General features: G+C 43.7%; 1 long non-coding RNA gene across 2 annotated transcripts in view; it reads left to right on the forward strand.

Moving 5' to 3' along the window:
• The window catches only part of LOC142560525 (uncharacterized), a 37931-nt gene extending 25354 nt beyond the window's left edge, over positions 1-12577 (forward strand). Inside the window, exons 2-4 of one of the 2 annotated variants that reach the window (XR_012823384.1) lie at positions 6029-6125; positions 9034-9064; positions 12047-12577. This is a non-coding gene — a long non-coding RNA (uncharacterized LOC142560525). The remainder of the gene's footprint in view (positions 1-6028; positions 6126-9033; positions 9065-12046) is intronic. The other variant, XR_012823385.1, reaches the window with a different exon arrangement.
• Positions 12578-12870: the final 293 nt, after the last annotated feature.

Here is a 12870-nt window from a genome sequence, read left to right on the forward strand (position 1 = left end):
TTTAACGTGCCCCAAAAAGCACAGTACACAACCGAACTCCTGAAACCCCGCAATATAAAAACCGAACGCTGTTGTTTATAGTATCTGCACACTTGGTCCACATCTACGAAGTTTATGTTCCCTAACGGTATACTGTAGTGCCAGTGATAATTCTTTTAAATACGTTTACACCCACCGAGGTCACTGGTTGGTTATGGCGTTGCTGAGCTGAGCACAATTTCGCAAGTTCGGTATACGTTAAAGAACCGCAGGTGGTCCAAATTAATCCGGAGTCCCCAACTAGGCCGTACTCCCTGTCGGTCCCTGCTTGGGGTAGACGTTCGCTGCGCGCTGACGTGCGTCCTGCAGGACCTTTATTAAAGTTTGTCCAATCCAGACCCCAACTACAGCTTCCCTCAAGTCCAATTTACAGCTTCTGAATGTTAAAGTCAAAATTTTAATTAATTAAATACGCTTACCAATATAACCTATAGATTTGTTGACGCCTGAAGTGGGACGTCGACAATGGTTGTTCACTCGCGTGTGTCCGCCCGTGAATTCGAAAATTTTGTCATTTAATTATGGGCTTCACTAGTGTGGATGGATAATTTGACTGACCCTTGAAGACGCACCGAGGAAGGGTTTTTTTTTTTTTTTTTGTAATAATGATCTCATTTGAATGGCAGTGTGTCGGTAACGCCGCAAACACGAACTGAAATCGCAAAGGTCGGCTTGAAAGACGTCGGGCGGTCAAAAAAACAAACGCAGCTAAACAAGCAGATAGAATCGTTCGCAAAGGTCTGGTTCCGAGTCGACGCTTGTGCCGCTTACGTGCAGCATGTCACGTAAGCCCTTCTGTTGGTCAGCAGCAGTGGCATACGTCCGCGCAGACACTGTCCCCTGCGGCGTTCATCATCCTCCAGGGCTCCTTGCGGCTGTCGGTGCGGGCTTATTTTTAGCTGCTCCCCCGTGGCGTGCGGCGAGGGACCGCCTCAGAAATAAGTCGACAGACAATCGGCTCCAGCGGTGTGGTGTGGGCAGGCGGGGCTGAATGCATCGTTGAACACCGTGCGAATGAGAACAGTAGGTGCGGAACGTGTGATATACGTGCAGCTGAGACGCACTTGCCGCGTAAGAACACTTGCTTGGGTTAACCACCTTTAGCGAATTCCGTGATTTCACGCGGGAAAGTTCCCAGAAAACGACGTGTGTCGATCGATGGCACGAATACTTCCAACCTAGTGCTCTTCTAACCTAGCCTTCGACAAAGCCCAACGTACGTCATATTTCATGCTCCGAGTATATGATGCCTCGAAATTCCAGTTTAAAAGCGGGAATCGTAACGCAAAAGCCTCAGTGGCGTTCATGACACGCTGGAGCGAAAGTTCATTTGCTCATATTTAGTTAATTAATTAATAATAAATCAAAATAAGACCACTGTTTGTTTGTTGTACAAGTACATCCCTGTTGAAAGAGATAATTAGCCTTTATGTGGAACGGTTTTTGAATTTCCTGGGGTTAAAAAACGCCGACATGGTACCGCGCACAAAATATGCTAGAAGGACGAACTGAACGTGAACCGTTCGGCATCCCGACGACAGAGGTACAACGCTAATTCAAGCCTGCTATCATTGTTACGCATGCTACTTTGCTCGCAAATGACGACATAAGTGACATAAAGCATTTGTTTTTTAACACAGTCAAACTGTCAACGCGTTTAGCATGTCCGAAAGGCGGGCGACAATGCTTCCGCAGTACGCGTTCTGTAATTAGGCAAAAGCGGAACGTGTTATGAAATGTAACACGTCACAGCCCAAGCAGTTACAGAATGTGTTTTGCAATCAAATTATACTAATATTAATCATATTGCCATATCTAGGTGTCATGTTCGTACACAGCTTTTTTTAAGAGTTGTCCGGGCGAAACTTTACGATTACATATTGATATAATTTCAGATATCCAGCCACGCGAAGCCACGTGAAGGTAACATTGACGTGAATTAATTCAGTTCCTCAGAAAAAAAAATTCTAGAGAAAAAAAAAAGAAAAAAATCGGCATGGCGCAAGCGCCACCATCTATGTTGCAGACACGGTTGTTCTATCAGCACAGCTAACCAGGAGGATAACAGATTGCAAGCTAAGCACGAATTAATAGACAACTCAAAGCGGTGGAATGAATGTTTGAGCTATGGGTGAACGAAATGACTTCTGGGAAAAACCGAAATGTTGGTGATCTTCCTAGAAAGGAGAAGTTGACATCCAATTCGGTATCACAATCAGTTTATTCGTGTCAACACTGATAAGATAAACGTACAGAGTCCTGTAGTTGGAAACTGAGCTGTGACCACCGACCCATCGTCGCGGGTATCATTGCTTTGTTTACGCAAGTTTTGGAGATATAATTTTGGTGCGATAACAGATGCAGCTTACATACTTTTTTATAGTGGGTTTCTAATTTTAAGCTTTATCTTGATTTGCGTGTGAAATATTGGAGAGCTTAGAAAACAAGCAACTAGCTGCTTTAGCAGCAACAAACTTCATTCAAATCAGTTCAGCGGTTGACAAATTATGTTATTTCAGTCTTTCACGAGTGTAGGAAACGTACGAAGTAAATCTGAAAAATTTGCGGTCCCTTACATAATCTGTTCCCTAAAGGAGTAGTCTATTTGCAGTAAATAAAGTAATACAACAAATTATTTATTAATTAGCCATGTAGAAAGCTTGCGCTATATATATATATATATATATATATATATATATATATATATATACAGAGAGAGAGAGAGAGAGAGAGAGAGAGAGAGAGAGAGAGAGAGAGGATGCGGAGGGTACGGCAAAAGCGTGAGAAGAAAAGCGTAGTGCCGCGCAAGACGGGCTCTGCGACGACGACGATAGCTACGGGATGGCGCCAGAGTAGCGCGTGTCGTCTGTTCACCGATGACACCATCGTTACCATATATGGAAACAAAGCGCTGCATGAGCGGAAGTCTGTCTGCGGCGGCGGCTGCGAATTGCGCCCACGCGTCACCCACGCGATGCCTCTCGGAATCTCCCGATTATCGAGGCAGTCGCGCCACACTTCGCTCAGTTTGCAACGTGCCGCACGCGACGGATTTCCCGCGCCATCGGAAAATAAAAACACGTATAGAGCTGCGCTCAAGTTTCACATTAGAGAGTAGCGTGAATGAAATCGTCAGCCCAGGACTCGGCAAAATGAGTGTGCCTTGATTGAATCGCTTTACACTGTATAGGTCCACAGAGTGTACAAACAGCTCGCACGTACCGCGGTGGACTTACGCACGCAGACGTCGCCGCGCCTCAATTGCATCGCTGCTTATCCACATTTCAACTGGCCTGTGGACTCGCTACCTCATCAGTAAACCACTAAGCAAATGAAAGCTCCACAAAGTACTGCACGAATCTTCCCAAGCAAGAGATACGCAGCAGGCGCGCTGCATGTACAGTCGCGTTCAATATGAGCAGCAACACGGCAGCCGTGGTGGAAGGGGCCCGAAGACAGCGCAGTGGCGTCGACATACAAAATTTTTTTTTGATAATAAATATCATTAATCAGAACGGTTTTCTTATTTTTCAATCTTTCGTACGTCTACGGCCCCGTGCAGTCTTGGGACCCTTTCGACCACGGGTCGCATAATCATCTAACTGCGTCAGCTAGATCCTCAGCGCTTGCCGAGCCCGCTGTCGGGGCTCCAGCAGCAGCGTCGCTGAGGCCGGCGTTATTTCGGACTCTCTCCGGGCCAGACCGTGCGAAGGGACCGCGCGGCGTGCCTATATTTAAGAGCCACCTTATAGAAAACACACGTGCGTGCGCGCACTGGATCCAGTCAGAAGGCGGGGAGCACGGGGCTTGTAGACGCGCGCTCTTCACGTCTCACGAGGCCGCCATCAAGACGGTTCCCGGCCGCAAGCTGTACACGCGTCGCAAAGCCTTCTCTCCTTGCATTCCTATTCGGGTCGGGACTGCTACGTCGCGATAATGGGAACATTGACCGGGCACACTGGGCACGTGCCCGCCCACCCCTTCCCCAAAATTTTTGGGTTAGTAGAGTAGGATAGAGAGTGAGGAAGAAAGTTATGAAAGTGGACAGCTCGGCCAGGTGGGAGCTCTGCCCGCAGAGCTAGGAGACGAGGCGGAAAGACAACAGGGAGCGAGTCAAGATGATGCTGGTGATAGGGAGAAGCGATCGATGCATACCAAACGCTACGTCGGCTTAATCATGGCTTACGGCGGTCCACGCGTGTTTAGCGCACTTGCACGCCACGCCCAAAGCTATACGATGTTAACTGAAAGCAATTAAAAGTATTTTCGGCCTACTATGTATTCTAGCTGGGTCCCAAACGGTTTACTGTTACGGGCTTCTACTGCACTGCATGATTATATTTTTATACTATTATAATCAGAATGATGAGGATTCACAATAGATTACAATTTACTGGCTTAATGAAGAGAACATAAAGAAGAAAAACAGCGCGCTCTTTGGGAGCCCCGCATCGACCAATCGGTAACTAAATTTTACAACTCCTTTTTACTTTATTTATCTAGAGAAGAAACACTCGGACACCTTTCAAATAAAGCAATTGTTGGCGATATTGCCACCATCTGCTTGGAACACGTTGAAAAACGGAAAACGTTTTCCTGTCCCTTCGAGTTCCGCTTAAGCGGAGTCTACTGTACTATACGTGATGTATATAATGGGCTGCATCGAGACGAACTCATTGACGGGTTTCAAACGTGGGGTGTTTGAATTTATAACGCGGCGCAGCTTATTGAAGCTGTTCCTTATATCGGTTGCGTTACTCAAAAGTGAGAGAGTCAGGATCGAGGCATTCAAACGCGAATCAATGCAGCCATTGTGCTATAAATGAACTCACTGTTTAGCACCTCGTCAACAATTCACTAAGAGGAAAAATATAAAGGGGGACACTAAAGGGAGGCACATATTTCTTCGACAAAAGCAAAGTAGCACGGCAGCGCACATAACTGACGAATTTGCATTTTGAATGTCAATGTGACGTAAAAATTTCACGGCACGTAGGCGCATTTCAACTATTTTTTTTCTTTTTTGCCGGGAAAGCTTGCAACTTGATTCTGCATCGGCTTTCCAATGCCACGTAATCTTTCTGTATCAACAAAAACTGATCAAAACCGACACTGTCAAAATCCATGATGTCGGGAAGGTCTGGTGTGAAAATGACAAGGTGGCGGTGCCACCACTTAACTTTTTTTTGTGCGTCCTTTCCTGCATAAGCTTTCGCTCATGGTAAGGGGCTTATAAAATGTAATATAACCTATAGCTGAATTTAATAGCTCTCTTTAAATGTTGGTTTAAATGTCACAGTAGCATCAAGCATTTAAGCAGGCACTAGAAAATTACTTGTCCAGAGAAAATCACACCTGAAGATAAGGCATCTCTGCCTCTGTAATTCCTATCGAGGCAGCGGTGATGTCAGAACCTTCGATACCCTGCATAGTATTGGCTACTCTTTATGCCAAAGAAGCCTACCAAGAGTTGTCAACCTGGCCTTTTTCCCCCCTCATTTTTGAAGATGATGCAAAACGTCTTTATTTAATTCAGCATTTATCTGGATTCAGCCTACCCCCACTCCAACCTGTTAACGTCAGAGTTAGCCATATCAGGTATATATAAATCGTGTCACTGCCTGTCTGATTTTTTTATGCTTTCTGGCTTACCAAACATCTGCCTATTGGAAAATTTTCAGAACTGTGACCTAAAAGTATGGCCCAACGTTTTTCTTTTCTATTTTCTTTCTTTCTTTTTAGTGTTCCTTTAGATTCCCATAGCAAGCTGAATTACTGCACGTCTCTTGGTTCATAAGTCATAACTGATCAATATTTATTTTTTTCTCTCTCAAACAACGTGACAGCAATCAGGGTAAAAATGCAGATCACTTGATGCAGTCAAATTTATCCTTCTTGTACAATTTTTCAGCCTGAAAATTTATAGCTGTATACAGCTGTATGTTATTGTCAAAAAGTTGCAATGATGCTGTTGTTGGTGCCATAACAGGACAGTTCTGAAGCCTAACCGGAAGTTGCACTATGTAGTGCTGGTTGACTGTGCATCGGTTGGGATATTCAAAATGCAGTCACCTGTTCGGAATCATGTGAGTATAGTGTTACCATGGGAGCTGCACAATCACTGGTCCTTCCTTGCACAAGACTCAAGAAACCACTGCACCTACGTTTCCCCAAGCCATCTCTTACACTACTGATTAACGAAATGTACTATACCTGGCGTGCCATTTTCCCTGGCTTGTCTTCACTTACAAGCAGTCAGACTGTTCACATTGCCAGCTCCTAGAGAGACCTCCTCTGCGACGCTCATAACACAGTCGGGTTGTACTACAATAGTGTAGTGTACACTACACTAGTGTTCACAACACTACCAGCTCCGCAAGTTATCTTCCTCCTCTACAATGCCTGTAACATATGCCCTGGTTACACTGAGCAACTGCACAATGCATAGACTTTAAAACTAAACAATGCAATCATGTTAGTAGTTCTGTGCTTTGCTCACATAACTATTTCTTCATAGATTCATGATCATGCTTTTCACAAACATCTAGTTGTCCCTGTACCTATAATCAGTTAACCACCCATCAATGCCAAGCTTACATTTATATTAGAACTCCAATTCATGCCACCCTAATTATCTAATGTGATGCTGCAACTGAGTTGTTACCCGTGATGCCATGTTCTACGGTTGAATGTTCTGATGCCCAGCCACCACTGTTGCTGACATTTTTGTTCATGAGCTTCAACTCGCAGAGGGAAATATTATCAAAAGGGAAAGGTTGCATCTTTGATTATTGCTTAATGGACAATTATACAAGCGTACTAGATAGGATAACACCAGTGACAAACAAGCACAGAAAAAGAGATGGAGATACGGACAGGACAGATTAACAAACATTTTACTGAAAAAACTGCCAACCACTTTAGCAATGCAAAAGGGATATGCAAATCAAGACTATGCACAGACCTGTTGACAATGCTTTCTCATAAATCAGCCGTTAGCAAAGGTTGCCTGCAATTGCCTCTGCGAGTGTTTGTTACTGGTGCTATTTGTGCGACAAGTTTTGACCATCCTCCCCGTCTTATCCAAGTTGGTATGCAATCTGCAGCAAACTCATACATCAGTTTGATTGGCTAACAGCATCGCTAGCCACATTCAGTCTTGACATTTTCATGGACAAAACTCAACCTCACATAAGATATAAACAACAAAAAAGTGGCTGCATGTGAGTCTGCCATTAAAAATCAACTGTTGTGCTTTAACAGGATGCTGCCATGATTGTTATTAAGATATATATTGTGCAGGTAGGAATGCCTCCTTAAGTAAGTACTCAGCGTGGTGTGCTGCTGCATCAATTATGAAAAGGCCCCGAGGCTCTCCGTTTCATAGTTCTTGTGCTGATAATTCTTGAATATTGTATAGAATCTGTAACTGTGTATTAATACTTTATTTGTAATTGTTTTTCTTGTTTTGTTTTACCCTCCTGCATTAGTCCCCCTTGAAATTGGCAGTATGTAATAAATAAATAAAATAAATAAATAAACAAACCTTCATAATACCCCAGTGTTCTTGTTGCACCAGCATGCTTTGTTTTACCATGAAAAATTAAAGCTGCTACTGGTCACTTTCTATAAACTGGAAGGCCAAATAGAGCAGCACATCTGCAAATAGCAAGATAAAAATGAAAAGCAGGCACTGGCACAACATGCAAAGGACATATAGACTGTTCTTTTGGCTCTTCCGAGAATGCAAACATCTGACTATGTTCATTGCATGGCTTTGAATAAACCTGATCAACTTAAGAAAGTCTCCCTTAGCCATGAGCACTGCATGCTATAGTACTTAAAATTCAAAGCCCTGAGCAATACTTCTATTGCTTCCGGGAGAATAGTATAGAAAAGCGTTAGGCTGACACCAGAAAAGTTTCCTTGTAATGGCAAGAAAGGAGAAACTTTATAGTAAGGTGTAAGATGAACATCAAACTTGCCACATGGGTTGGCGGGTGTTTCAGTTCAGGAAAACTAGCCACTAGAGAGTCCTTTTCACAAGAAGTGTACTTGGAAGTGAACTAAAACTCAATCAAGGATTGAAAACCTTAGCCAAGTAGTCCCCTATACTGAATGCAATAAACTCGTACATCCACTCCACATTCATCAACCTACTACTCCGAAATATTGTGGCCCCATGCTCGCATTTATATTTACACACTGTATCCTGTATTTTATAAGCCTTTGTATTAGCTTGAATACTACTCAATGTCCTTTTATTTTTATGCCAGTCTACTTTAAACTTTTATGCTCTGAGAGTGCATGTACATATGTCTATGCACAAACACCCTTATGTGTTTTTGGTTCTCTAGTGTGGTAGTGAGCGAAATGAGAACCAAGAGATCCAAAGATGTGGCACTGCTTTCTTTACTGGCATTCAAGTGTGTAAACATAGGAGCACTTTATCTGGCAGCACAACAGACATTGCAAGTCATTTTCACTGGGAGTGACGTCCAACTAAAAGCCAGAAGTGTACAGTCTTGAGAAACAAAGCCATTTCCAGCACATATTGTCGTTTCGCTGTGCACACACATCAGTTCTCTTGCAGTGAAGCATGCAGCAGCATACCATAGCAGAACCAATGCCTACTTTGAATTGCATTCATAGTGCAAAGACATGTCAAGCTGCTTGTTTAACCATGTTAGGGTCTGTAAGAACAATGGTGAAGAATGAAGGACGGAGAAAGGTACGCATAATGTATGCACCGACAGCACATGTGTTGTGCCGCAAGTTCATGTCCGACATACGAGTTATGATGACACACAATAGAGACAATGTTTAGCGCAAATGCAGCGTTCTTTAGTGCGGGTCTTATCTACAGCAATATAAACCAGAACCAACCTGCCTGGAATGAAGCCTTGTCTGTAGCCTGCCCTCTTGCTGAAACATGTATCCCTTCTATGGTGAATATTGCAACTCATGCTAGATTGTCGCCCTTTTCTTTTGCAGATGTAAACAGGACACACGGACTCTCAAGCAGGTGAGATGTTAATGACTATTAGACCTGTTGCACCACTCCCTGTACATGCACTAAAACCTTATTCAACATTAAAACCTTATTCACCAAATATAAAGATACGACAATGTAAAGATAAGATGCCTGGGAGTGCAGCCTCAAAGAAACACTAAAGGCAAATGTTTAGTCAAGCTAAAGTGATAGATTAGTGCTCGGGAATCTCTGAGGTTTCAATATTATAATGAACAGAGCTTTAATAGTAATGGTGAAATTAAGGCAAATGCAGGACATGATTAAAGATTCCCCTGCGACATTCAAGTACTTGCCCGATGACGAAAGCACTCCTCATTCCAATTTTGTCACTAGGACTCAACCACTCATTGCAAAAAACATCCTTGTATTGTAAGACGAAATAAAATGCCACTTGCCTATTTCTATTTCATTTTTAGAAAAAAGAACTTATTGAAACTTCCCTTGACAACGATGCGGGCGGTCGAAAGGTTCAGTTTTTGCTCGGTTTCAGTAGTTTCATTATCACATAGTGCTGCGCTAGACTTGCTGGCTCGTGAAACTTGCACAAACTGCAAGTAGCAGAGAATTCAACTTCCATGTGGTGTCACGGGATGCCTGAACAGTCTATGCCACTCAAAAGCAGCTGCAGCGGTGAATCCACTGCTGTGTCTTGGCTCGGTACCACCGTATGTCAGGTGCTGTTTTACTCACCTATGGCCGCAAACGGTGGTGATGGCGTATGCAACGTCACCACTCTCCCGGTTTTGTGGTGGGGGATTTGAATTTCAAAAAAGGTATTCGGACCCTTCAGATGCAAATTTCTCGCGAACTAAGTCTTTTCTTAACACGAAACAAGCGTTGCGAGGTTTCTGCAATGGTATTGAAACAGTCCACATCAACTTATTATTTGCCTTTAGTGTCCCTTTAAGCATGTCCAAGCTATTCTAGACATCAAAACAAGTCTTTCTTGGGATTTGTAATTAGCAACCAGTGCGCTCTGCTGGGTCCTAAGGATGAATGAAAGCAAGCAGATATGGAACAAAGAGGTTTCCTTATCTTTTACTAAACAGAGCACATTACGTTAGTTCATTACTTCATTAGAGAGAACCATTGGTAAGAGCTGCGCTGTCTGGAAACAAATAGGACATGTCTTATTTCTATACTCAAGCACTAAGCTGCACGTTGTGTATGCACAGTGGTAAAGGGTGCAACAAACATGGGCACTGCTGAAAGTACAGGAAGAAAGCTGGGGACTCTCCAAATGAAATGACTAGTGAAGGTTCTACAGGTCATCGATGTCACAAAAGGGCAATATTAACTTGGTCGTTTTGATTACTCAGAGTGAAAGGGAAAGAAAGTTACGACAGTACATCTTCAGTAGAATCCAAATCCATGATTTTGGTGGTACTTTAAGCAACAGCAGTGTATGTCACCCCATGCTCTACATTTGCAGGTGTACACTAAACATAAAAGAGATTTGCAGACCACACATGAGTATCAACAAAAGTGCACCACTGTGTCATCTGGGCACCCTGGACATCACTGGTAGCCCAGGGAATTGGTTTTAAGGCCCCTTGTAGTGCATTTATTTCGCACTCACTGGGGCAGCTGGGAAATGGTAGTAAGTGGAGTAGCAGTGTATCTTCACATACTGTTAGGGTGATCCAAAAAGTGAGTGTGCTTCATGCTGTGCACTGCTTGTCTGATAAAGTTTCTTGTGCGCCTTCGAGTAGAGCTCAATTTGACTTAAGTTGTTTTTCAGTCATCAACAGATTTCTTGGACTCCAAAAATTCAGACTTGATGGATATTCCGGACTTCATAAATGTAATGCCAGGGTTCCCATAGAGCTAATGCATTTTCGCGACCAGTTTTTCGGACGAATTTAGACCACAAAGTTCAGTTTTCTGTACTACATCTCTCGTTCTGAGCCTCGCAACCCATGGAGGAAGGAAAGCATAGCAGAGGCCTGGCCAGTACAGATGTGCTGGAGAAAGTGTGGTGGAAGTCATGAGCTGTTTTTCGCCAAGGAGCACTGGGACTGGTACACCAAATGTCAAAGTTGCCATAGGAACTGCGCTCCTGAAGCTCTCGCTGCTGCTCTCAGCCTCTGAAAAGCGAGATAAAATTTTGGGTTCGTGTCTTTCTCACAGCACATTCTATTCGCAAGACAAGCCGACTCTGGAGCGTGGTGCGTAAGCTTGAAAGTTGTGTTTATGGTCTATGAGTGTGAGTGTCAGCCAGTATCAGACACACTCAAGTAATCATGGCGCAGGTCTTCGTCGTCGTGTTCAATGTGCCTAGGAAAAATACAGAAGCGAGTCTGCTTCACTGAAACTGTTACAGAAGTTTCATAGGCTTTGTTAGCAATGAAAGTTCAAAGCTCATGCCTATCTGCTCCGGTGAGCTGACTGGAGGTGCAGTGGGAGATGGCACAACAACATGGCTCCATTTCCGGCTTCAAAAACGTGATGTCAGGGCCTTTCCTATTTTGTTTTTTTCCTCCATGCCTGCAACCCATCTTGGGGGCTGCCATGTTGGATTTTCTACTGGGTTCACTTTCAGTGGCCCGCCCTATAGCTTCCAAGATTGGGAGGTGCACGCTTTCAAAAGAGAGTGCACAACATTTTCCAGTCTCGGAGGACATGCTCACTCTTCCTTGGCTGATGGAACGCTCCAGGGGACAGCATTCTTTTCTTGTTTCTTACTTTTTCACTCAGCACTATCATCATAATCATTTTGTCTAATGATGTTACTTTATATGCCGCCCCTTCAACATTATGTGAACACTGCTGATAGGAAGGCCCCTCATGGTCTTTCTCATTACAGCATGCAAGAATCTATAGTTAATGACATCACAAAAAATGCTTTCATAGCGTCCCACGTGAGCTCAAATTTACGTAAGTAAAGAAAGATGCATAGGTACATCTCTACTCCAATGTAAGCCAGCTGGCATGCAGGACTAATTCGCTGCTATCAATGCGATTTTTATCCAGCAGTGGCCATCCTCTGCAGAACCTGAGGGCTGCCAAGAACTGCAGTTCTGACAAGAAAAGATGAAGGGGGCACCTCTGCCAAGGAAGCATCGAAAGACGCATGCTCGCAAATTCCACTTCGATGGGGCCAGACATGTTGGCCTTGCATAGTACCAACAACATTGTCAGCAGCACATAAATTTACGTCGAAAAACTAATTGGCACAAGCGCAGATAAGCCCACAGAGGAGCAGCCACAGAGGAAGCAAGCAGCCTGTTGTTCATGTATATATAAAATGTGTGCCTTACACCCTACAAGAATGTTCTGTAGATAGAGTTCAAAGCAATTGTCGCTTGTTCAACACATGCTTCTGCAAGACTCATTTAGAGGCCTCTTGAGACACCTTTGTGCTTGGACATCATCAGTGTATGTATCGTGCCACATCTCTCATGTCAATAAAATGTAGAGGCTGTTGCGCCGTCCCGCTAAGGTTGTAGAGAATCGATGTCAAATAAATAGAAGAGCTGAAATAAAATTTGTTACCAATGGTTATCGATGGTAAATAAATGCTGCTTGAATTGTTCTTCACCTAATGAAGCCCAACACTTGAGCTCTGCGAACAACCCATAAGTCACAGTTGCAAGCAACACAACAGTGATGAAATCACTAGCCTGTCGAAGCTCTCACTTGAACCTTGTGTTCCAGAATGTTTTAAGGCCAGTTCTTCCTGGTGTAAAAATATGGGCAGCATGGCTCCTCCACAGCATCCTCCGAGACTGCTGCATAGGGCCCAAAAGCCTCGTATCAACAAATAATCTTGAGGTTCGTACCCCCGGCCAACATTT

The sequence above is a fragment of the Dermacentor variabilis genome, chromosome 10 (genome assembly GCF_050947875.1).
Source record: "Dermacentor variabilis isolate Ectoservices chromosome 10, ASM5094787v1, whole genome shotgun sequence".
In the NCBI taxonomy this organism is placed as follows: domain Eukaryota; kingdom Metazoa; phylum Arthropoda; class Arachnida; order Ixodida; family Ixodidae; genus Dermacentor; species Dermacentor variabilis.